The sequence below is a fragment of the Leucopleurus acutus genome (genome assembly GCF_964270905.1).
Source record: "Leucopleurus acutus genome assembly, chromosome: 11".
Classification (NCBI taxonomy): Eukaryota; Metazoa; Chordata; class Mammalia; order Artiodactyla; family Delphinidae; genus Leucopleurus; species Leucopleurus acutus.
In genome coordinates, this window is record NC_139152.1 from 14,057,145 (window position 1) to 14,084,993 (window position 27,849).

Consider the following 27,849-nt stretch of genomic DNA (forward strand, 5'->3'; position numbering starts at 1 on the left):
AGTGTTGTGTTCTGGGCACTTAGAAAAATGAAAAAAAAAAAAAGATAATAAACATAGGAGAGACAGTGCAGGGTTTTTCCAAGTTATAACAAAATTTTAACAAACAGACTTTATAATTCAACTCAGAAAACCATTTATTTCAGGAGCCAAGAAAATATAGTCCCAAATCATGGTTCATCTTAAACCAAGTATAACACCTAGGATACACTGGTGTGTGTGTGTGTGTGTGTGTGTGTGCATGTGTTTTTCCCACAAAGATACAGAAAGTAGTATGAACAAGTCATAAGACTGACTTACCTCCTAGGGCATGGCAAAAAAAAAATGGATGATTTCTTATATTTAAGGGCTCACTTTACCAAAAACTTAAAAAAAATAATGTCTGGCACATAAAAAGTACCCAACAAATTTTAGCAATGGTGAGGATGATTGTTATTATTATTTCCTATAGGGTTTAGTATGAGCCTTAAAGGTCCTTTTTGGTCATTCCATCTACAATGCGGGGCATACACTGGATGGGCAAGAGTGGGTACAAGTTGACAGGAGGTAATATGGAAACATTGAATTATGGTGAAGATGGTTGAAATGGAAAGAGATGCACTTGAGAGATACTGCAGGGGTAAAATCAAGAAGGCCTCTACAACAAGTGATGTTAGGAAAGCCAGACAGCTACAAGTAAAATAATGAAATTAGAGCATTCTCTAACACCATATACAAAAATAAACTCAAAATGGATTAAAGACCTAAATGTAAGGCCAGATACTGTAAAAATCTTAGAGGAAAACATAGGTAGAATGCTCTTTGACATAAATTTCAGCAATATTTTTGTGTTTCTCTCTCCTAGAGTAAAGGAAACAAAAGCAAAAATAAACAAATTAAGTTAATTAAACTTAAAAGCTTTTGTACAGCAAAGGAAATCATCAACAAAATGAAGAGACAACTCACTGAATGGGAGAAAATATTTGCAAATGATATTACTGATAAGGAGTTAATATCCAACATATATAAACAGCTCATACAACTCAACATCAAAAAACAACAACAACAACTTGACTAAAGAATGGGCAGAAGAACTGAATAGACATTTTTCCAAAGAGGAAATGCAGGTGGCCAACTGGCACATGAAAAGATGCTCAGCTTCGCTAATCATCAGGGGAATGCAAGTCAAAACCACAATGAGATATCATCTGACACCCGTCAGAATGGTTATCATCAAAAAGAACACAAATAACAAATATTGGCAAGGATATGCAGAAAAGGGAACCCTTGTACATTGTTGAGAATGCAAATTGGTGTAGCCACTGTGGAAACAGTATGGAGACCCTAAAAAAATTAAAAATATTGATAAAACTGCCATATGACCCAGCAATTCCACTCCTGGGTATGTATTTGAAAAAAAAACCCCACTAATTCGAAGAGATACATGCACCCCAATGTTCATAGCAGCATTATTTACAATTGCCAAGAGATGGAAGCAACCTAAGTGTCCATCAACAGGTGGGTGGATAAAGAAGATGTGGTATAAACATATATATATATATATATATATATATATATATACACACACACACACACACAATGGAATACTATCATTTGCAGCCACGTGTATAGACTTGGAGGGTATTACACTAATTGAAATAAGTCAGACAGAGAAAGACAAATACTGTATTATATCACTTACATGTGGAATCTAAAAAGTACAACAAACTAGAGAATCTAACAGAAAGGAAGCAGACTCAAAGATACAGAGAACAAACTAGTGGTTACCAGTGGGGAGAGGGAAGGGGTAGGAGCAACAAAGGGGTGGGGGAGTGGGAGGTATAAACTGCTGAGTGTAAAATAGGCTCAAGGATGTATTGTACAACACGGGGAACATAGCCAATATTTTATAATAACTGTAAACGGAAAGTAACCTTTAAAAATTGTATACTTATTTTTTAAAGTTAAATAAAAAACCCAAGGCCGGGGAAGATGGCGGAATAGTAAGACACGGAGATCACCTTCCTCCCCACAGATACACCAGAAATACACCTACACGTGGAGCAACTCCTACAGAACACCTACTGAACGCTGGCAGAAGACCTCAGACCTCCCAAAAGGCAAGAAACTCCCCACGTACCTGGGTAGGGCAAAAGAAAAAAGAATAAACAGAGACAAAAGGATAGGGACGGGACCTACACCAGTGGGAGGGAGCCATGAAGGAGGAAAGGTTTCCACACACTAGAAGCCCCTTTGCGGGCGGAGACTGCAGGTGGTGGAAGGGGGAGCTTCGAAGCTGCGGAGGAGAGCACAGCAACAGGGGTGCAGCGGCCAAAGCGGAGAGATTCCCGCACAGAGGATCAGGGCCGACTGGCACTCACCAGCTCGAGAGGCTTGTCTGCTCACCCGCCGGGGCGGGCGGGGCAGGAAGTTGAGGCTCGGGCTTCGGTCGGAGCAGGGAGAGGACTGGGGTTGGCGGCGTGAACACAGCCTGCAGGGGATTAGTGTGCCACGGCTAGCCGGGAGGGAGTCCGGAAAAAACTCCGGAGCTGCCAAAGAGGCAAGAGACTTTTTCTTCCCTCTTTGTTTCCTGGTGCGCGAGGAGAGGGGATTAAGAGAGCTGCTTAAAGGAGCTCCAGAGACGGGCGCGAGCCGTGGCTAAAAGCGTGGACCCCAGAGACGGGCGCGAGCCGCGGCTAAAAGCGCGGACCCCAGAGACAGGCGGGAGACGCTAAGGCTGCTGCTGCCGTCAACAAGAAGCCTGTGTGCGACCACAGGTCACTATCCACACCCCCTTTCGGGGGAGCCTGTGCAGCCCACCACTGCCAGGTTCCCGGGTTCCAGGGACAACTTCCCTGGGAGAATGCACGGCGGGCCTCAGGCTGGTGCAACATCACGCCGGCCTCTGCCGCCGCAGGATGGCCCCGCACTCCGCGCCCCTCCCTTGCCCCGGCCTGAGTGAGCCAGAGCCCCTGAATCAGCGGCTCATTTAACCCCGTCCTGTCTGAGCAAAAAACAGACGCCCGCCAGCGACCTACATGCTGAGGTGGGGTCAAATCCAAAGCTGAGCCCCTGAGAGCTGTGAGAACAAAGAAGAGAAAGGAAAATCTCTCCCAGCAGCCTCAGAAACAGCAATTAAAGCTCCACAACCAACTTGATATACTCTGCATCTGTGGAATACATGAATAGACAACGAATCATCCCAAATTGAGGAGATGGACTTGGAGAGCAAGGTTTATGATTTTCTCCCCTTTTCCTCTTTTTGTGAGTGTGTATATGTATGCTTCTGTGTGAGATTTTGTCTGTATACCTTTGCTTCTACCATTTGTCCTAAGGTTCTATCCATCCGTTTTTTTTTTCTTAATAATTATTTTTTAATTTAATAACTTTATTATATTTTACTTTGTTTTATTTTACTTTATCTTCTTTCTTTCTTTCCTTCCTTCCCTCCTTCCTTCCTTCCTTCCTTCCTCCCACCATCCCTCCCTCCCTCCTTTCTTTCTTTCTTTCCTTCTTTCTTTCTTTTCTTCTTTCTTTCTTCCTTCTTTCCTTCCTTCCTTCCCTCCTTTCTTTCTTCCTACTTCTACTAATTCTTTCTCTCTACTTTTTCTCCCTTTTGAGCCGAAAGGATGAAAGGCTCTTGGTGCTGCAGCCAGGAGTCAGTGCTGTGCCTCTGAGGTGGGAGAGCCAACTTCAGGACACTGGTCCAAAAGAGACCTCCCAGATCCACATAATATCAAACGGCAAAAGTCTGCCAGAGATCTCCATCTCAACACCAGCACCCAGCTTCACTCAATGACCAGCAAGCTACAGTGCTGGACAACCTATGCCAGACAACTAGCAAGACAGGAACACAACCCCACCCATTAGCAGAGAGGCTGCCTAAAATCATAATAAGTCCACAGACACCCCAAAACACACCACCAGACGTGGACCTGCCCACCAGAAAGACAAGATCCAGCCTCATTCACCAGAACACAGGCACTAGTCCCCTCCACCAGGAAGCCTAAACAACCCACTGAACCAACCTTAGCCGCTGGGGACAGACATCAAAAACAACAGGAACTACGAACCTGCAGCCTGCAAAAAGGAGACCCCAAACAGTAAGATAAGCAAAATGAGAAGACAGAAAAACACACAGCAGATGAAGGAGCAAGATAAAAACCCACCAGACCTAACAAATGAAGAGGAAATAGGCAGTCTACCTGAAAAAGAATTCAGAATAATGATAGTAAAGATGATCCAAAATCTTGGAAATAGAATAGACAAAATGCAAGAAACATTTAACAAGGACCTAGAAGAACTAAAGATGAAACAAACAACGATGAACAACACAATAAATGAAATGAAAAATACTCTAGATGGGATCAATAGCAGAATAACTGAGGCAGAAGAACAGATAAGTGACCTGGAAGATAAAATAGTGGAAATAACTACCACAGAGCAGAATAAAGAAAAAAGAATGAAAAGAACTGAGGACAGCCTCAGAGACCTCTGGGACAACATTAAATGCAACAACATTCGAATTATAGGCGTTCCAGAAGAAGAAGAGAAAAAGAAAGGGACTGAGAAAATATTTGAAGAGATTATAGTTGAAAACTGCCCTAATATGGGAAAGGAAATAGTTAGTCCAGGAAGCACAGAGAGTCCCATACAGGATAAATCCAAGGAGAAATACGCCAAGACACATATTAATCAAACTGTCAAAAATTAAATACAAAGAAAGCATATTAAAAGCAGCAAGGGAAAAACAACAAATAACACACAAGAGAATCCCCATAAGGTTAACAGCTGATCTTTCAGCAGAAACTCTGCAAGCCAGAAGGGAGTGGCAGGACATACTGAAAGTGATGAAGGAGAAAAACCTGCAACCAAGATTACTCTACCCAGCAAGGATCTCATTCAGATTTGATGGAGAAATTAAAACCTTTACAGACAAACAAAAGCTAAAAGAGTTCAGCACCACCAAACCAGCTTTACAACAAATGTTAAAGGAACTTCTCTAGGCAAGAAACACAAAAGAAGGAAAAAACCTATAATAATGAACCCAAAACAATTAAGAAAATGGGAATAGGAACATACATATCGATAATTACCTTAAATGTAAATGGACTAAATGCTCCCACCAAAAGACACAGATTGGCTGAATGGATACAAAAACAAGACCCATATATTTGCTGTCTACAAGAGACCCACTTCAGACCTAGAGACACATACAGACTGAAAGTAAGGGGATGGAAAAAGATATTTCATGCAAATGGAAACCAAAAGAAAGCTGGAGTAGCAATTCTCATATCAGACAAAATAGACTTTAAAATAAAGACTATTAGAAGAGACAAAGAAGGACACTACATAATGATCAAGGGATCGATCCAAGAAGAAGATATAACAATTGTAAATATTTATGCACCCAACATAGGAGCACCTCATTACATAAGGCAAATACTAACAGCCATAAAAGGGGAAATCGACAGTAACACAATCACAGTAGGGGACTTTAACACCCCACTTTCACCAATGGACAGATCATCCAAAATGAAAATAAATAAGGAAACATAAGCTTTAAATGATACATTCAACAACATGGACTTAATTGGTATTTATAGAACACTCCATCCAAAAACAACAGAATACACATTTTTCTCAAGTGCTCATGGAACATTCTCCAGGATAGATCATATCCTGGGTCACAAATCAAGCCTTGGTAAATTTAAGAAAATTGAAATTGTATCAAGTATCTTTTGGGACCACAACGCCATGAGACTAGATATCAATTACAGGAAAAGATCTGTAAAAAATACAAACACATGGAGGCTAAACAATACACTACTTAATAATGATCACTGAAGAAATCAAAGAGGAAATTAAAAAATACTTAGAAACAAATGACAATGGAGACACGACAACACAAAACCTATGGGATGCAGCAAAAGCAGTTCTAAGTGGGAAGTTTATAGCAATACAAGCCCACCTTAAGAAACAGGAAACATCTCAAATAAACAACCTAACCTTGCACCTAAAGCAATTAGAGAAAGAACAAAAAAACCCCAGAGTTAGCAGAAGGAAAGAAATCATAAAAATCAGATCAGAAATAAATGAGAAAGAAATGAAGGAAACAATAGCAAAGATCAATAAAACTAAAAGCTGGTTCTTTGAGAAGATAAACAAAATAGATAAACCATTAGCCAGACTCATCAAGAAAAAAAGGGAGAAGACTCAAATCAATAGAATTAGAAATGAAAAAGGAGAAATAACAGCTGACATGGCAGAAACACAAAAGATCATGAGAGATTACTACAAGCAACTCTATGCCAAAAAAATGGACAACCTGGAAGAAATGGACAAATTCTTAGAAATGCACAACCTGCGAAGACTGAATCAGGAAGAAATAGAAAATATGAACAGACCAATCACAAGCACTGAAATTGAAACTGTGATTAAAAATCTTCCAACAAATAAAAGCCCAGGACCAGATGGCTTCACAGGCAAATTCTATCAAACATTTAGAGAAGAGCTAACACCTATCCTTCTCAAACTCTTCCAAAATATAGCAGAGGGAGGAACACTCCCAAATTCATTCTATGAGGCCACCATCACCTTGATACCAAAACCAGACAAGGATGTCACAAAGAAAGAAAACTACAGGCCAATACCACTGATGAACATAGATGCAAAAATCCTCAACAAAATACTAGCAAACAGAATCCAACAGCACATTAAAAGGATCATACACCATGATCAAGTGGGGTTTATTCTAGGAATGCAAGGATTCTTCAATATACGCAAATCAATCAATGTGATAAACCATATTAACAAATTGAAGGAGAAAAACCATATGATCATCTCAATAGATGGAAAGAAAGCTTTTGACAAAGTTCAATACCCATTTATGATAAAAACCCTGCAGAAAGTAGGCATAGAGGGAAATTTCCTCAACATAATAAAGGCCATATACGACAAACCCACAGCCAACATCATCCTCAATGGTGAAAAGCTGAAAGTATTTCCACTAAGATCAGGAACAAGACAAGGTTACCCACTCTCACCACTCTTATTCAGTATAGTATTGGAAGTTTTAGCCACAGCAATCAGAGAAGAAAAGGAAATAAAAGGAATCCAAATCGGAAAAGAAGAAGTAAAGCTGTCACTGTTTGCAGATGACATGATACTATACATGGAGAACCCTAAAGATGCTACCAGAAAACTACTAGTGCTAATCAATGAATTTGGTAAAGTTGCAGGATACAAAATTAATGCACAGAAATCTCTTGCATTCCTATACACTAATGATGAAAAATCTGAAAGTGAAATCAAGAAAACACTCCCATTTACCATTGCAACAAAAAGAATAAAATATCTAGGAATAAACCTACCTAAGGAGACAAAAGACCTGTATGCAGAAAATTATAAGATACTGATGAAAGAAATTAAAGATGATACAAATAGATGGAGAGATATACCATGTTCTTGGATTGGAAGAATCAACATTGTGAAAATGACTCTACTACCCAAAGCAATCTACAGATTCAATGCAATCCCTATCAAACTACCACTGGCATTTTTCACAGAACTAGAACAAAAAATTTCACAATTTGTATGGAAACACAAAAGACCCCAAATAGCCAAAGCAATTTTGAGAAAGAAAAAGAGAGCTGGAGGAATCAGGCTCCTGGACTTCAGACTATACTACAAAGCTACAGTCATCAAGACAGTATGGTACTGGCACAAAAAGAGAACTATAGATCAATGGAACAGGATAGAAAGCTCAGAGATAAACCCACACACATATGGTCGCCTTACTTTGATAAAGGAGGCAAGAACATACAATGGAGAAAAGGCCTCTTCAATAAGTGGTGCTGGGAAAACTGGGACAGCCACATGTAAAAGAATGAAGTTAGAACACTCCCTAACACCATACACAAAAATAAGCTCAAAATGGATTAAAGACCTAAATGTAAGGCCAGAAACTATCAAACTCTTAGAGGAAAACAGGAAAAACACTCTATGACATAAATCACAGCAAGATCTTTTTTGACCCACCTCCTAGCGAAATGGAAATAAAAACAAAAATAAACAAATGGGACCTAATGAAACTTCAAAGCTTTTGCACAGCAAAGGAAACCATAAATAAGACCAAAAGCCAACCCTCAGAATGGGAGAAAATATTTGCAAGTGAAGCAACTGACAAAGGATTAATGTCCAAAATTTACAAGCAGCTCATGCAGCTTAATAACAAAAAAACAAACAACCCAATCCAAAAATGGGCAGAAGACCTAAATAGACATTTTTCCAAAGAAGATATACAGACTGCCAACAAACACATGAAAGAATGCTCAACATCATTAATCATTAGGGAAATGCAAATCAAAACTACAATGAGATATCATCTGACACCAGTCAGAATGGCCATCATCAAAAAATCTAGAAACAATAAATGCTGGAGAGGGTGTGGAGAAAAGGGAACACTCTTGCACTACTAGTGGGAATGTGAATTGGTACAGCCACTATGGAGAACAGTATGGAGGTTCCTTAAAAAGCTAAAAATAGAACTACCATATGACCCAGCAATCCCACTACTGGGTATATACCCTGAGAAAACCATAATTCAAAAAGAGTCATGTACCAAAATGTTCATTGCAGCTCTATTTACAATAGCCCGGAGATGGAAACAACCTAAGTGTCCATCATCGGATGAATGGATAAAGAAGATGTGTCACATATATACAATGGAATATTACTCAGCCATAAAAAGAAACGAAATTGAGCTATTTGTAATGAGGTGGATAGTCCTAGGGTCTGTCATACAGAGTGAAGTAAGTCAGAAAGAGAAATACAAATGCCGTATGCTAACACATATATATGGAATTTAAGAAAAAAAAAGTGTCATGAAGAACCTAGGGGTAAGACAGGAATAAAGACACAGACCTAATGGAGAACGGACTTGAGGATATGGGGAGGGGGAAGGGTGAGCTGTGACAAAGCGAGAGAGAGGCATGGACATATATACACTACAAAACGTAAAATAGATAGCTAGTGGGAAGCAGCCGCATAGCACAGGGATATCAGTTCGGTGCTTTGTGACCGCCTGGAGGGGTGGGATAGGGAGGGTGGGAGGGAGGGAGACGCAAGAGGGAAGAGATATGGGAACATATGTATATGTATAGCCGATTCACTTTGTTATAAAGCAGAAACTAACACACTAGTCTAAAGCAATTATACCCCAATAAAGATGTTTAAAAAAAATAAAATAAAAAAAGACAACAAAAAAAACCCCCAAGGCCTGTTGATGAGTTGCATATGGGGGGTGAGGATGTGCCAAAGATGAGAAAATCAGAAGCCTTATAGTGACATGCTAACAGCATGAAATGAATCATTTTGTTTTTCTGCTTTCCCAGCCCCCATCTTTTCCTACTGTGATACCGCTTTCTTTTCTTCTAATAATAAAGAAACATCAGGAAAATAAAAACCAGGACCAAATGGAGGCACCAGGTATAGGAGCATGAACTATTTGGCAACATGCAGCAAAAACAGGAGACTCCTTTCATCTGAATTTTGGCTTTTTGGTTCCAGTATGTGAAGAAGGAATCATATCTGGGCAGAAAGAGCAGGTATCAGACAAGAAAGGAAGGAAAATTAAATAGAAATAAAATGTCTGACTAGCAATGGGGAAGCAGTTCCCACCCCTGGGTCTGGAAGTAGGGAGTAAGTAGAAGTGTCATCTGATCTCAGTGAGGAGCTGTCCATGGGCCCAGGGTTGGTGTCTCACCCTCTCTCTTTCTGTCCTCCCATTTACTGCTGGAATGTGGGCAGTCAGTCAACAAGAGGGCCTGGGGTATGCAGTCCCGAAGGGAGGGCATCCTGCGACAGTGCAGGTCAGACAAGGGCCCTGGAACCCTTGAGAATCACCAGGACACTTGACTTATTCCATCTAAAGTGTGTGTGCAGCTTATTGCCTTTATTCACATCCATTTATTTATAAATATTTGTTGAGCTTCCAAAAAAAAAAAGAAGAAATTAAATATATGAATTGACTAAATAAACAAATAAATAAATAAGTAGCCTAACCACTTTAAAAAAAAATTGAGTGCTTGTAAGGAATTTGGGCTGGGGGTGTAGGCATCAAGGAGAAAATAGAGGGACCAGACCTACTGTGGCTGAAGGGTATGGGATGGGGCCAGGGACTGAGTGATGGGGAGAGGGAAATGTTCTGCTGAGGAAGAAATGAGAGACTGTTTCTAGCCCCACCAATAAGCATTTGAGTGTGGAGAGTACCCAACCCCACAAGGATTCCATGAGACAGCACCTGTGTTCATGGACTCTGAAACATTGTGGGGAACTATAAGAAAAAACAAAAAAGTGTGATCTGAATTGAGGTTTTGTTGTTGTTGTTTTTAGTTCCAGAAAGAGTGTAAAGACACATGGGAAGAAGTGGCATATGTAATCACACACTTTTAAGTGCTTCAAATTTAGTATTATCTTTTTAAAATTACACAAGACAATACTTGGTGCCATTTGGTATTTTATAAACAATCTGTCTAGAACTCTTCCATTTATATGTACATAAAATAGTATGCAGCATATCTTATGGATACAGATATTTGTTTACATGTGTACATGCCCCCACCTGTGCAGAATTACCTGATCTTACCAACTAAGGAATGTGATTATCCATCTTCCTTGTGCCTGCCCAACTGTGGTATATCTCAGGAAATCTTTCAATAGTTAAAGGAATTTTTAACTCATTCATTCAACAAGTATTTATAAAGCACCTATTATGTGTTGGGCATTATGTCAATTGCTGAGCCTACAGGGATGAAAAAATGAAGGAAGAAAACACTCATCTTCTGTTCTCATGAACTCAGAGTCTAGCCAGGAAGGAAGGCGTTGTACACATATTTATGAGTGTACTAAATCAACAGAGGCACCTGGGGGATTAGGAATCATAAAACAGGCCAACCAAACCTAGTCAAAATATATTTCTGTATCATCAGTCATTGGCTACAGCCCGGGGTTACTCCTAGGTAATTCTGAATTTCTGTACATCGGGCAAAATTGTTTTAGTACCCCAAGGAAAGTTCTCTAATGAAGAGTTGAAGGTATGGGTTGTTGATGCAAAAGCACAGGGATCCTGGGAGAGGACACAAAGAAACCATCACAAAAGTAATTTGAGGGGATCTGAGCAGAGAGTTGACAGTGTCTGCTATAGGCGACAAACAGGATTTTGCAGCTGATGTCTTTTTATATGGGTTATACAAGTGGGGAGTCATTTTCTTTACTGATACAGGAAAAATATAGGAGAAGTAATATACTGGGGCAAAAATGTGGGTGATATGATGAATTAAGTTTCGACTGAATTTGTTATTCACCATTTTAAAGTTTAGTAAGCTGTTGGATATGTAAGTTTAAGGCTTAAAAGAGAGGTCTTATGTAGAGATATAAATTTCAGAGTTGTTCTATAAAGAGAATAATTGAAACCTGGGAGTGAATAAAATTGTCTAGGAAGGGTGAGCCAGATGAAATAAGAAGTAGGCCTAGAAAAATCCCTGAGTAATTCCAATATTTCATGGTCAGGTAGAAGTAAAAGAAATTGCAAAGGAGATTGAGAAGGAGTAACAGAGAGTAGGATAACCAGAGGAGTTTGCCTCTGAAAAAGTTAGTAAACAGAACTTAAATGATTCTGGACTCCAAATAAAATATGGATTTAAAATTATTAATCAGATTTAGTCATAGTATATTATTTTGACCCTATTGAGCATAGTTTTGGTGGAGAGGCGGTAATGGTTAGAGGAAAGTGATGAGTAGGAGAGAAAAATATTATAATTAAAGTGGGTCAAGGAGTGAGTGAGAGGTAAGAAAATGAAAAATGAAACCCATGTTCTGATATAAATGATGCGCCGATTATAAATATGTACCATAGGGACAAATACTTGCCTCAAATGCAATCAATTTATAGGTACTCTTTAATCAGGAGTAACTAAGAGTTCCTGACCTTATGCTGGTCTTAGGCCAGGTAACATCTTCCTTTTGTTGCCTTGTTTTTATATTTTAAAATATAGCTCATGTTTCTGCATTCCATACTACCTCACTTTCTGGAATCATTAGGAATAATGCTAACTGTACAAGTTTGTACAAGTTCCTTGCTTTTCTGATTGCAATTTTTAGCATTTTATTGCTAGACTGTCTACCTCTACATAACTGCATTGCTAACATTCACTTTTCTCACTCTTCTTATGTCTATGTATGTTCATAGTTACTACTGCACAAATCCAAGTAAATGGAAACTGAAAATGGAAGCTATTCTTTCTTATATGGATTATTTTAAATACAAACATTCTCTCTTACATTGTGGAAGAACATTCCTATGAGGTAATGAAGGGTGCTGTAGATTTCTGTAACCTTGGGTGAACAACAACAAAAAAATTTTTCTGAGTACAGTACAACCTGAAAAACTTATTTCTGCCAAACTCCAATGCCCTTTTTTATGGTACTTTCATGAATCGCATCACAAATATTTTCCCTGCAAAGGAATAATTTGTGCTTAAGAAAGAATGAAATTTGTCTGAACACTTTGAATCCTTGCTTATTTGGTTTTGTACTGTTTTGGCTTTGGAGAGAAGTTATTTTATGATATAATAATTAATTTTTTAAATTGAGATATAATTGACATATTAGTTTCAGGTGTATAATATAAAGATTCAATATTTGCATATCTTGTAAAGTGATCATCAACATTAGTCTACTTAACATCTATCACCACGCATGGTTATGAAAATATTTTTTCTGGTGATGAGAAATTTTAAGATCTACTTTCAAATATAAAATACAGTATTATTAATTATAATCATTTGCTGTATGTTACATCCCCATGACATCTATTTTATAACTGAAAGTTTGTGCCTTTTGACCCCTTTCACCCATTTTATACTACTTCACCTTTGATTTTTAACTGTATAATGTTCTTTAATCCAGATCACATTTATGAGTTTCAATATATTTCTGTTGAGTGGTTTGCTAGCATCTTATGGTTAGCACTTAGGACAAAGAGGAAAAGAGACACCGTTGAAAGAAAGCACACCTGGGAAGCAATGGTTCAATTCAAAACCAGCCTTGAGCTCAGCAAAAGTTGAGATAGACAGCCATAGTCAGAGGTAATTTCAATAACTAGTGTTAATAATACAAAAACTTTAAATGCTATTCTTTTATACATAAGAACTGACACTGCTGAGGCATTCTTTAGTTATAAAAAGATGACACTTTTTAAACCACAAGATTTTTGAAAGGGGAATCCCTATCCTTATTCTCGGCCACACATTGTATAGTATAGTAGTATTTTTTTCTCCTTCCTCTCTTCCTCCCCCTCTCCATTTCTTTCTTCTTCCTGCCTTCCTTCTTTCATTCCCTTTCTTCCTTTCTTCCATTTTATCAACATCATCTTCTTCATTACTAGTCTGCTAATATCTTAATATCTTTATAATATCTTAGTATAATATCCCTAAACTGAGTTTATGAGTATATGACCATGACAATACCTATGAACCTATGGTATAGGTTTCTAAAAACTGTGTAAGGGCGACAGTGATGGTAATTATAATACAGCAATATTACAGGAGTGATGTTTTTGTTATCATGTGAAATTGAATGTTAGAAATACCATTATAGTGCTGACTTTCCAGATTTTTGGGCAGTCATGTTGATGGACATCCAAAAATGTTTATTGACTGATATCTATTCCTTCATGTGGGAGGTCAAAAACTCTTTTTGGCGAAATGTATTGAGCATTTGGGGCCAGTAGATTTGTATTGAGAATTTTCTCTGTTAGTTTAAACCAGTTATATTCTCTCTAGAAAGAACATTTGTCACAGAGTAATAATAAAATTACATAGTTGACAATTATTAAGCATTTCAATGTATCCATAGTTATTCTAAGGGCTTTTCATAACTTTCTTATTAAATATAAAAACATTACATGAATGCTTATGCAAATATATTTTTTTCTTGAAATTACAAGGGTGTATAGGAAAATTTATTCTAGGTGGGAAATGGATATGTTTACAAATTTTTCGTGTCTGTAATCATTACCCAAGACAAGCTTAAGAAAAAATAAAATTTGCTTGATCATGTCCAAGGCCTTGTTTATCCATTTTAAAAGTGTCATTATATCTCTACTCAGGTTTCATTGTAGCTGCCTACAGGGCTAATTTAAGCATCAGGTGTTTGTGCAAAGTACTCACTTATTTGATAGAGCAAGAGGACTTTTTGTATTAGTAATAGGGACTGATTCATAAACTGTATTCTTGGGTTTAACTCTGGAGCTCCATGTAAACCAAGTTACCTTGATCTGACCATCTATAGAACAGAAATATTTTTATGAATGAGTTTCATAGAATTCTGTTAGGAAGTAACACAAAGATTGCTTAAATAGTAATATAAGAGTTAAAGATTCCAACCACATTTTGATTGGAATATATTGATACATTACTATGAAATTAGTAATCTCTGGCATATGGAAATTTAATCCTTCTAGAAGAATGAAATAAAGTAATCTTCAGATTTTAGTGCCTTAGCATAAAATATTCCTGCTTTTTAATATATTTTAACACTTAGTATTTAATTATTGTCTTAAAAAATTGAATCCTCTTCAAGAAACATTACCAGGGACCACTATAGCAACAATAAATTAAGTTTTAGAAGCATAGAGTTTCTTTCAAATATAACCAAGGCACAAGCAGATTTTGACATCTCCATGTTGGAAAGGCTAGATTGGACATCTAGCGTCTGCTGACCTCTTCTTGTTCTAATAATAGAACCAAAATTTTCTTTTGGGGAACCATCTATCTTTATTCTTAGTCATGTAGTTTGGGGAGGATTTATTTATTTACTTACTCATTGAAAAATTATTAATCGAGTGATTTATGTGTGCCAGGCACTATTCTAGAATCACAAAATACAAAAATGAACACCAGACAAAAAATGTCATCCCGCTTATGCAAAGACAACAAAAGTTTATAAGGTGAAAGGTGATGTTTATTGGTGCTGATGAGTAAGAGAAGCTCTTCCTCTGGATTTTAAAGTGTGGAGATGTGAACTCTGGAGCTTCCAGCAGCCCTCTCACCTCCGTTTAGGGAGCCAGCTCAATAATAAAGCCAACATAAAGAAGACAGAGCTAAAAGGATTCAGGTGAAAACAAACAAAGAAACAAAGAAACAAAATGCCTTATGGCATTTTTGAGATTCTGGATTAAGCCATGCTTGAAGTCAGAACTATTCCTGAAGTAATGTGAGCTAAAAATTTCACGTTTAGGTAATTGAAAATTAGGTTTTCTAACACTTGCAAGTGAAAGAATCTTATCTTATGTACTTAAATTCTAAGATAAAGATGAAAATATTGGTCAATATTTCCCTGTTACCGTCTAAGAATTCCTGATAAAAACTGATCTATATTAACATTATTTACATTAATGTCTATAATAACTTTTAAAATGTGTTGTGCATATACCAAAGATATAGTCAAAAGTCTACTATAGTTTCTTTCCATTTTTCAGATGTCAAAATTGAGAGAAAAGCATTCTTTTTGACTATTGATAAGGAATGGGAGCAATTAGTAAAACTAGATTTAGCCCCTCAAATTTGTAATAGACTTCTTTTTTAAATTCCTATTGGATTACACAATTTCTGATTATTCATTATAAATCTGTGGTTTGGGTTGGCAAAATTTAAAGCTCTTAAAATTTAAAAAAAATGGATTTCTCCATATATTTACACCTAGAATAAAGCTAGACTAAAACTACACCTATTATATTGTTAACTACCTAAATTAACTACATTTATATAAACATAAATGTATTAAATCCTTAATTTCATGTTAATTTCTACAATTCTCTGGCCTGTCTGAAGTCTAAAGCTCCCCTATACTTTAGTGTCTTATCAAATTCCATTCAGATGCAAGCCAAATTTTATGAAATATTCAAGAGTATATTCTGCTTGACACACATATAAGTCTACTGTGACCTACTTAAAATTAAACATTGTACAATCTCTTCAAGCTCTCAAAGATTTTCACGATTTCTTCCCCCCTCTCAAACTGAATCATGTATTACTTTATTTATATTTGGAACTCTGCTGACCTTGATGTCTCTAATTGAAAATTGTAGACTTTGAACATTGAATTACACATAAAATGAGACCAATGGTGAAATCATGATTACAAAATTTTCTGACATACTGTTGTTTCCATTTACAACATAAGGTTCATTGAATAAACGTTCTGAATGCTTACCATAATATTTGCATCTTGCTTATAACAAATTGCTAACCGGTAAGTTTATGGGGTAACATATGGGTCTCAGTTCTTTAGTTGGCGGCAGTTAAACAAAGCCTACATTTTTGCACAAAAATAAATGCTTGAGAAAGAAACTACCCATTTTATGTAATCATATGTCCATTTGGATGTAGGTCAGGAAGGACTTGCTAGTGTGTTAGCAGCCATAAAAAACCTGCCCCATGCTAATTACTGTTTAGTTGCAGGGGTTGGTTCAGCTAGCTATGCATATGTTATGGCCCATATGTACAAACCTTCCCATTTGCAAAGAGGCCAGATGGGCCCTCTCAAAGCATGAACCTTCCCTGCTACATGGATTAACTATGAAAGGTTTAAACTGCTTATACTCTAGTGCCCATATTTTTTATAGTTATTAGGGACTTTTAACGCAGAAAGGACCGTATTTGTTCATGCAGATTTCTCCAAATAGGCCATCACTTTCACTTTGAAGTACACATGAAACAATCATTTTTTCACAGATTTTTTTTTTAGTGGACTTTAGATTAGCTTGTTCAAACTGGACAGTATGGAAGGGAGTTATATATACTGATTATTTGTATTTATTGTATCAAATAGAATATATGCACATGGGGTTGATCTCCCTCAAACCATAATAATTTGAAATTAAATTTAATTTCTGTGAAAGGGTAAAATACTCTGATTTCTATAAAAACAAAATATATAAACTATTGTTGGATATGACTTATCTGGGAAAACATTTCAGACACTAAATTAAATAATTTTTAAACATTTTTGAAGCAAAATTTATGCTCACTACATACCATTCTGTGGCAAAATCAATGTAAGTAGTACAACTCTTGGCTTAATTCCTGCTATTATATTTGAATAAAATATATTTTCACATAAAATATTCTGAATTAATGCTCTTCAAAAATTTATATCAAACTATTATTGTTTAGTCTTCATTGATAATAAATTTGATGTTGTTATTGTAGTCATATGGCTTACTATTGACTGAATCTGAAAGCCTATAATTAAATAAAGTTAAGGGATGTCCTATACTATGTAATTATTGAAATGTCACCGTCTTCAGAATCTTTCACGCTATACCCTCAAGTTTAGGAGAAAACTGATATAATTTTTAAAAGCTCTAGAGGGAAAGCAGTTAACCAAGTCAACTGTCTTATCCCAAATAGGTCACCAAGTTAAAGAAAAATAAAACTCTAAATGTAAATGCTACTTAAAATTTGTATATTTAACAAAATTGTGTCTTCAAATTTCTGAATCATTAGATATGATAGTCTACCCACTATTACTCACTAAATATTTTCATATTTGGTTCAGGAAATAAAAATCAAAATTTGTTAATTTTGACAGTTACAAAGAGCCTTATTGATGGATTCAGGATATAAAACTTACAGGTTTTGAAAAAGTATGTGAAAATACAGACATTAGAGAAATAAAGGAAAATGGAGGTGAGAGAGCTCCAAAATAAACAAATAAGATAAATTTAGAAACTACTAGTGATTGTGTAGTATCTGTTATGAGTGGAAGTACCTTTCCTGTAATGAACCATTTACCTTTTTGACATTACTTTCTATCCTTTATACAGCAAGTTTTCTATTTTTTGAGTTTTATTTTAGAAGATAGGTTAATGAAATACCTCAACCTTCCAAAACTGAATGATTTTTGCTGTAAGAAAAAAAAGAAGCAACGGCTTCATGAATCAGTTATAAAAAATTCTGAGTGTATGAAAGAACACCTCTTTTTTGTAATATTAAGAAAATTCCTATTGAGAATTGTGTTCATAAATTAGCTAAACCAGATTATGAAGTTGTCATTGTAAATTCTATGTTTTTGTATTCTTTTGATGAAGAAAAATGTCAGTTTCTTATATAATATATAATAATTTTAATGTCATAGATTTAATTTTGTCAATTCTTTAATCACTTCTGATTAAAACTGGGAAATAGTTTAGGTTTTCTATAATTCTGTTAATCCATATGTAACAGGAGGAACATTTTACACAAATAATTTTTGAATCATCATATTATATTATATTATCTTGGAAATAATAATAACCAGAATTCACCTAACAAAGTGTTTCTCAGCCTCAGCAGTACTGGCTTATTGGGCCACTAATTGTTGTAGGGGGTTGTCCCATTACAGGATGTTTAGAAGCATCCCTGGCCTCTAACCATTAGAGGCCAGTAGCACTTTCCCAGTTGTTATGATCAAAATATCTCCAGATATTGCCAAATGTCTCCTGGAGGGCAAAATAATTCCCAGTTGAGGACCATTGACCTAAACATGACTATTGATGAATAAAGTCTTATCTGTTTCATGTTAAAAGAGAAAAAGTCATTGATAGCAACATAATCTTAAAAAAACACTTATTTTTATAAAATATAAAACAAAATCCAGTGTATTGTCTATTTTTATAATTAAATGGGAAATAACATTAGAATTTTTGTTTGTAATACTTTCTCAAGTATGGAAATTTCTTAAATCATCAAAACTTTTGAAAGAAGTCAAATTCATCATTCTTTACTTAGAAAAGAGAAATATAAAAATAACCACAACTTGACAATGGCAGAAATTGAAATTGTTTTTTGGCTCATGCAGGTAATATTCAAATTGTAATATATAATGGTTCTTTAAAAAACTTAATGTGATTTAAACTACATAAGCATATCCTGTGGAATCAGTAAAGGAGTATAGACAGTGGAAATCAAACAAACAAAACACAAATCATCCAGCTATATATATATATTTTTTAAGATTTTGACTCCAAGCCAATTTCACCTGGTTGCAGAAGTTGGAAAACACAATTAGCAAAGAAGTTTTTCTATGATCTGCTGTGGGGTGTGTGTGTGTTACTAATGCTAATTAAATGCAACTTAACTAGAAATAATATTTACATAGAGTGTCTGTATCATTCCTAATTACCACTGTGTGTGTTTCAAATGACACTACAACAGTATTTGATTTATAAGCAGTGACATGGAATATAAAACAAGAGGAAGAGATATTTTCTAACTTTTAAGTCTATTTTGAACCTTCCCACCCTTTCTATTAATTTCTAGACAACTTCCCATAATAAATTTATAATATCTTCAAGACTGATATCAAAGCTCGAAATGACTTATTATTTTCTGTATTTTGATTGGTGGCCTGAAGTTCATAATGGGAAAAGCAAATGAATAATTTTCTATTAGTATTTTCAGATTAGAAACTTTTCATATTTTGATTTTTGGCATTTATTTTCTAGACAGTATTTTCTTTAAAAATCTCCATCCTGATTTTCATTCAAGGTAACAATTGAAGGTCTTATCAGATGAATAACCTGCACAAAGGAACCATGAAATTGGGATCTAATATAAAGGTAACTACCAGAAACACTGGAACTAAATTAGAAATCAATAACAATAATATAACCATAAACCCCCCAAAATATGGAATTTAAACAACATACTTCTAAATAATCTAATGATCAAAAAAGAAAAAAATATGAGGATTTAACAATACGTGAACTGAGTAATAATGTAAATACAACATATAAGAATTTTGGGGACATAGTTAAAGAATGCCAAATGGGCAAGGCATGGCTTTAAATGAAAAAAAAATTAAAATCAATTATTGAAATTCCTTCTGAAGAACTTAGAAAAGGAAGAGAAATTTAAGTGCAAATTAGGTAGAAGAAAGAAAATAATAAAGATAAGAGCAGAACTCAATGACAAAAAAATTTTTAAATAGAGGAAAATCAGTGAATCTAAAGGTAGATTCTTTGAAAAAAAATCAGTAATATTCATAAGCCTCTACATAGACTGTTCAAGAGCAAAAGAGAGAAAATACAAATTACCAATATCAGGAGAAAGAGTGGCCACCACTACAGACTCTACTAATAGTAAAATCAAAACATGGAGATATTACAAGCAAATTTGTGCCAATAAATTCAATGGTTAAGTTTCCCTTAAAGACGCAAATTACAAAAATTGATCAAAGAAAAAACTTAGTAACTTGAAAAACTTTTTTTCCAGTTAAAGGAATTGAAATTAAAGTTAAAAATCTTCTTACAAAGAAAATTCTAGATGGATTAATTGGTGAATTCCTACAAACATTTAAGGAAGAATTATTACTAATTCAATGCAAGCACTTCCAGAAAAATAGAAGAGAAGGAAATGATTTTCAACTACTTTTATGAGGCCAATATTATCCTCATATCAAATTTAGACAAAAACTTTGCTAGTAAAGAAACATATAGAATCCCTCATAGGCAGAGATGTGAAAATTATTTAAAATTTAGCAAATTTAAGTCAATGATATATTTTAAAATATATAATATATATTCTGGTAATGCAAGTTTGCTTTAAAGTCCAAGAAATCAATAAATTTGATTCATCATATTAATAAAATAAAAGAGAAAATCTGAGTATTTTAAAAGCTGTAAAAAAAAGCATTTAACAAAAGTGTCTACTCATTCATAGTTAAAAATAGGAAATAAGGAAATATATACTCAGTAAAACTAGGAATATAGGAATGAAAGGAAAACACCTTTTTTTTTAAACACAAAAATTTATGTAATAACTCAACAAATTTGTATTCCATCTCAAAATTATTTGCATCACAAATATTTGTTTTGTTGTCATGCACTTTTTTTTTTTTTTTTACATCTGATTAAGAATGTTATGGAAAAACTCTACCTCCATCACCTCTTCCTGGTCTCATACCTTAGTAGTGCAATAGGGTCACTGAATGTGGATGTTTCCAAAAAGGGATTATTTCCTCTTAGCTGCTTGACAAATAAAGATCAAGACAAAAGTGGTAGAAGGTTTTATGTACTTAGATTTAGAATTAGGAATTCCATTCTGATCTATCCTGGAAATGATGCAACTTTTTTTGCTCCTAACAACAACTCCAGGCCAGCCTGGTTAGTACGTGTGCCTCATGGCATTCCAATAGGGAGTATAGGTGATTCAAACTTAATTCTGCTTTAATCGACTTAGTTCTCTCATTGGTTTCATGTGGTCCTAGATTACAAGGACCATGTGGTTATGAACACTGCTCACTGACTTCTTCTACAGTGGCTTTTGTGGCCAAAGTGGGGGACATAATGGATCTCTATAAGTTTTATAAAAATGCTCTTCTCCCCCTTGCATCAGATCTTTTTGGATGAAATTCTGGGTGTAAGTAGGAGATGATTAGAAAAATGATGACATTAAAAATATTGTAACAGAACACAATAATTTTGTGGAGGTTGAACAACCACCAGTTGCTTAGGGAGGGGAAACTGCATTACTGATCTTAGTTATTGAGAGCCATCCTGCAGACATCCTCATGAAGGAAAAGAACCTTGTGCAACACTGTGAAACTGCTACAAGCTTACATGAACTCATTCCTGGGTTTGCTATCATCAAGAGAAAGGTCCAACTAGAATCAGACCACTATTCCCCTTAAACTTACTAAGGAGTCTATTGGAAACTACAGGAATGGCCCGAGCTCCTACGTCTTCCTTAGAAAATACAAATGGGATGTTCTGGATGTTTTCCTTGCCTATGCTCTCAGTATTTTTTTTGAGGTAGATGAAAGCCACCTGGCTGGTGGTGTAGACAAACAGGACAGATTAGACTGATTCCTCCCAGTTTATTCTTTGACAACTATGACAAGATTCAATTATTTGAACTGAACTGAGAATTTCAAGACTTGCCAGCCAACCAGGAGACCATATTAGAGGCACTGTTAGTCTGTGCCCTTCAATAAGGCCCACTCGGGGGAGCCTTAACAATACTCTCTTGTGCCTCTGAGATTATAGCTCTTGTATAGAATCCAGGCATGAACTTGCTTGCCTCCTAAAAACATAGGGATGGCACCTTAAAAATGGTTATAAAGTAGCTTCAGCTGTTTAAGGAAGCACCACCAATAGATCATGCAGCTCTCAAATAACTGGAAATCTTTCCAAAATGTGGTCAGTTTTGTTTACATAGGATGGGGTTAAGGTGGGGGAGGACTTCTCAGAGGGAAAACAGACTCGTTATTTATAAATATCTTTGGGGGCGTTTCCCCTGCAATGGGAGTCACAGAATTAGAAAAGATGGTATAGCATTTGTCTCTGATTTTAGTTGAAGTGATTGATGATACATCCTCAGTCATGGAAGTCATTGAAATGAGTCTTAACTTACTGGCAAGTGTCGTTATAGATGATAGAATTTTCCCAGTCTTCCTCCTTTCAGGACAAGGAAGAGTCTGTGCAACTGCTACTGCATCCTGCTATTCCTGGATGCCTTAAACCAAGTAGAAAGGTCAACAAAGAAACATAAGCAGAAAGCCATGTTCCTTCCTTAGGTAGACACAGAAGTTTTATGGGATTTGGGTTGGGTCCAGGACCTTAGGAGCTATGATCATAGCTGCAGTTTGTTGAATCCCTGGATGCAGAACCCCATGGATAGAGAGGGATGACTATACAGTGCCATCTTATAGAAGGGACTTGAGCATCCCGAGATTTTGGTACCTACAGTGGGAGGTATTCCTGGAACCAATTCCCCCTGCATAGGAGGGATGACTATAGTATAGGTTGGCTGTATCCTGCTGCTAGTAGTCTATTTGAAGTACCCTTAGTTAAATAAAACAAATATACTTATTAAGCAGCTTTGGTCCATCCTTTGTCTGTCTTGGGAAATTTTTCAGAAGTTAAGATGATGTAGAATTCATGGCTGAATATTATTGGTAGACAATTCTCCAAGTCTTATGTTTCTAACATTTGTGAGCAGAGGCTCTGATAGCCATTGTTCTTTTCAATGATACACATAGAGCGAATATCCTTTTCCTTGAAGTACATTTTGATATTAATGTAGTCATTTTTCATTCCTTAAAAGCAAGATTTTCATAATAGAACTATTTTTCCAATTTTATTTTATTTTTTTATACAGCAGGTTCTTATTAGTCATCCATTTAACACACATCAGTGAACACATGTCAATCCCAATCTCTCAATTCATCACACCACCACCACCACCCCTGCCACTTTCCCCCCTTGGTGTCCATAAATTTTTTCTCTATTTCTGTATCTCAATTTCTGCCCTGAAAACCAGTTCATCTGTACCATATTCTAGCTTCCACATATATGCGTTAATATACGATATTTGTTTTTCTGACTTACTTCACTGTGTATGACAGTCTCTAGATGCATCCACGTCACAACAAATGACCCAATTTTGTTCCTTTTTTATGGCTGAGTAACATTCCATTCTCTATATGTACTACATCTTCTTTATCCATTCGTCTGTCGATGGGCATTTAGGTTGCTTCCATGACCTGGCTATTGTAAATAGTGCTGCAATGAACATTGGGGTGCATGTGTCTTTTTGAATTATGGTTTTCTCTAGGTATATGCCCAGTAGTGGGATGGCTGGGTCCTATGGTAATTCTAATTTTAGTTTTTTAAGGAACCTCCATACTGTTCTCCATAGTGGCTGTATCAATTTACATTCCCACCAACAGTGCAAGAGGGTTCCATTTTCTCCACACCCTCTCCAGAATTTGTTGTTTGTAGATTTTGTGATGATGCCCATTCTAACTGGTGTGAGGTGATACCTCATTGTAGTTTTAATTTGTATTTCTCTAATAATTAGTGATGTTGAGCAGCTTTTCATGTGCTTCTTGGCAACCTGTATGTCTTCTTGGGAGAAATGTCTATTTAGGTCTTCTGCCCATTTTTGGATTGGGTTGTTTGTTTTTTTAATATTGAGCTGAATGAGCTATTTATATATTTTGGAGATTAATCCTTTGTCCGTTGATTTGTTTGCATATATTTTCTCCCATTCTGAGGGTTGTCTTTCCATCTTGTTTATGGTTTCCTTTGCTGTGCAAAAGCTTTGAAGTTTCATTAGGTCCCATCTGTTTATTGTTATTTCCATTATTCTAGGAGGTGGATCAAAGAAGATCTGGCTGTGATTTATGTCAAAGAGTGTTCTTCCTATGTTTTCCTCTAAGACTTTTATAGAGTCCGGTCTTACTTTTATGTCTCTAAACCATTTTGAGTTTATTTTTGTGTATGGTGTTAGGAAGTGTTCTAATATCATTCTTTTACATGTAACTGTCCAGTTTTCCCAGCACCATTTATTGAAGAGACTGTCTTTTCTCCATTGTATATCCTTGCCTCCTTTGTCATAGATTAGTTGACCACAGGTGTGTGGGTTTATCTCTGGGCTTTCTATCTTGTTCCATTGATCTAAATTTCTGTTTTTGTGCCACTACTATATTGTCTTGATTACTGTAGCTTTGTAGTATAGTCTGAAGTCAGGAGTCTGATTCCTCCAGCTCCGTTTTATTGCCTCAAGACTGTTTTGGCTATTTGGGGTCTTTTCTGTCTCCATACAAATTTTAAGATTTTTTGTTCTAGTTCTGTAAAAAATGCCATTGGTAATTTGATAGGGATTGCATTGAATCTGTATATTGCTTTGGGTAGTATAGTCATTTTCACAATATTGATTCTTCCAATCCAAGAGCATGGTATATCTCTCCATCTGTTGGTATCATCTTTAATTTCTTTCATCGGTGTCTTATAGTTTTCTGCATACAGGTCTTTTGTCTCCTTAGGTAGGTTTATTCCTAGGTATTTTATTCTTTTTTTGTTGCAATGGTAAATGGGAGTGTTTCCTTAATTTCTCTTTCAGATTTTTCATCATTAGTGTATACAAATGCAAGAGATTTCTGGGCATTAATTTCGTATCCTGCAACTTTACCAAATTCATTGATTAGCTCTAGGAATTTTCTGGTGGCATCTTTAGGATTCTCTATGTATAGTATCATGTCATCTGCACACCGTGAAAGTTTTACTTCTTCTTTTCTAATTTGTATTCCTTTTATTTCTTTTTCTTCTCTGATTGCCGTGGCTAGGACTTCCAAAACTATGTTGAATAATTGTGGTAAGAGTGGACATCCTTGTCTTGTTCCTGATCATAGAGGAAATGCTTTTAGTTTTTCACCATTGAGAATGATGTTTGCTGTGGGTGTGTCATATATGGCATTTATTATGTTAAAGTTGGTTCCCTCTATGCCCACTTTCAGGAGAGCTTTTATCACAAATGGGTGTTGAAAATTGTCAAAAGCTTTTTTGCATCTATTTAGATGATCATATGGTTTTCATTCTTTAATTAGTTAATATGGTGTATCACATTGATTGATTTGCGTACATTGGAGAATCCTTGCATCCCTGGGATAAATCCCACTTTATCGAAGATGGCGGAAGAGTAAGACGCGGAGATCACCTTCCTCCCCACAGATACACCAGAAATACATCTACGCGTGGAACAACTCCTACGGAGCACCTACTGAACGCTGGCAGAAGACCTCAGACCTCCCAAAAGGCAAGGAACCCCCCACGTACCTGGTTAGGGCAAAAGAAAAAACTAAACAGAGACAAAAGGATAGGGACGGGTCCTGTACCAGCGGGAGAGAGCTGTGAAGGAGGAAAAGTGTCCACACACTAGGAAGCCCCTTCGCGGGTGGAGACTTCGGGAGGCGGAGTGGGGGAGCTTGGGAGCCGCGGAGGAGAGCACAGCAACAGGGGTGCGGAGGGCAAAGCGGAGAGATTCCAACGCAGAGGATCGGGCCGACCGGCACTCATCAGCCGAGAGGCTTGTCTGCTCGCCCGCCGGGGCGGGCGGGACTGGGAGCTGAGGCTCCGGCTTTTGTCGGAGCGCCGGGAGAGGAATGAGGTTGGCGGCGTGAACACAGCCTGCAGGGCGTTGGTGCGCCGCGGGTGGCCGGGAGAGAGTCCGGGGAGGGGTCTGGACCTGCCGAAGAGGCAAGAGACTTTTACATTCCTCTTTGTTTCCTGGTGCACGAGGAGGGGGGATTGGGAACGCTGCTTGGGAGAGCTCCAGGGACGGGCGCGAGCCACGGCTAAGAGTGCGGAGCCCAGAGACGGACATGGGACGCTAAGGCCGCTGCTGCCGCCGCCAGGAGGCCTGTGTGCGAGCGCAGGTCACTAGCCACACGCCCTTCCGGGGAGCCTGTGCAGCCTGCCGCTGCCGGGGTCCCGGGATCCGGGGACGGCTCCCCCGGGACAGCGCACGGCACGCCTCAGGCTGCAGCGTCACGCCGGCCTCTGCTGCTGCAGGCCCGCCCCGCACTCCGTGACCCTCCCTACCCCCCGGCCTGGGTGAGCCAGAGCCTCCGAATCAGCGGCTCCTTTAACCCCGTCCTGTCTGAGCAAAGAACAGACGCCCTCCGGCAACCTACACGCCAGGCGGGGCCAAATCCAAAGCTGAGCCCCTGGGAACTGTGAGAACAAAGAAGAGAAAGGGAAATCTCTCCCAGCAGCCTCAGAAGCAGCGGATTAAAGCTCCACAATCAACTTGATATATCCTGCATCTGTGGAATACCTGAATAGACAACCAATCATCCCAAATTAAGGAGCCCTGTGGATGAAAGGCTCTTGGTGCTGCTGCCAGGACTCAGTGCTGTGCCTCTGAGGTGGGAGAGCCAACTTCAGGACACTGGTCCACAAGAGGCCTCCCAGCTGCACATAATATCAAACAGCAAAAATCTCTGAGAGATCTCCATCTCAACGCCAGCACCCAGCTTCACTCAACGACCAGCAAGCTACAGTGCTGGACATCCTATGCCAAACAACTAGCAAGACAGGAACACAACCCCACCCATTAGCAGAGAGGCTGCCCAAAATCATAATAAGTCTACAGACACCCCAAAACACACCACCAGACGTGGACCTGCCCACCAGAAAGACAAGATCCAGCCTCATACACCAGAACACAGGCACTAGTACCCTCCACCAGGAAGCCTACACAACCCACTGAACCAACCTTAGCCACTGGGGACAGACACAAAAAACAACAGGAACTACGAACCTTCAGCCTGCAAAAAAAAAAAAGGAGACCCCAAACACAGTAAGATAAGCAAAATGAAAAGACAGAAAAACACACAGCAGATGAAGGAGCAAGATAAAAACCCAGACCTAACAAATGAAGAGGAAATAGGCAGTCTACCTGAAAAAGAATTCAGAATAATGATAGTAAGGTTGATCCGAAATCTTGGAGATAGAATGGACAATAGAATGGACAAATTGCAAGAATCAGTTAACAAGGACCTAGAAGAACTAAAGACGAAACAAGCAACGATGAACAACACAATAAATGAAATTAAAAGTACTCTAGATGGGATCAATAGCAGAATAACTGAGGCATAAGAACGGATAAGTGACCTGGAAGATAAAATAGTGGAAATAACTACTGCAGAGCAGAATAAAGAAAAAAGAATGAAAAGAACTGAGGACAGTCTCAGAGACCTCTGGGACAACATTAAACGCACCAACATTCGAATTATAGGGGTTCCAGAAGAAGAAGAGAAAAAGAAAGGGACTGAGAAAATATTTGAAGAGATTATAGTTGAAAACTTCCCTAATATGGGAAAGGAAATAGTTAATCAAGTCCAGGAAGCACAGAGAGTCCCATACAGGATAAATCCAAGGAGAAATACGCCAAGACACATATTAATCAAACTGTCAAAAATTAAATACAAAGAAAATATATTAAAAGCAGCAAGGGAAAAACAACAAATAACACACAAGGGAAT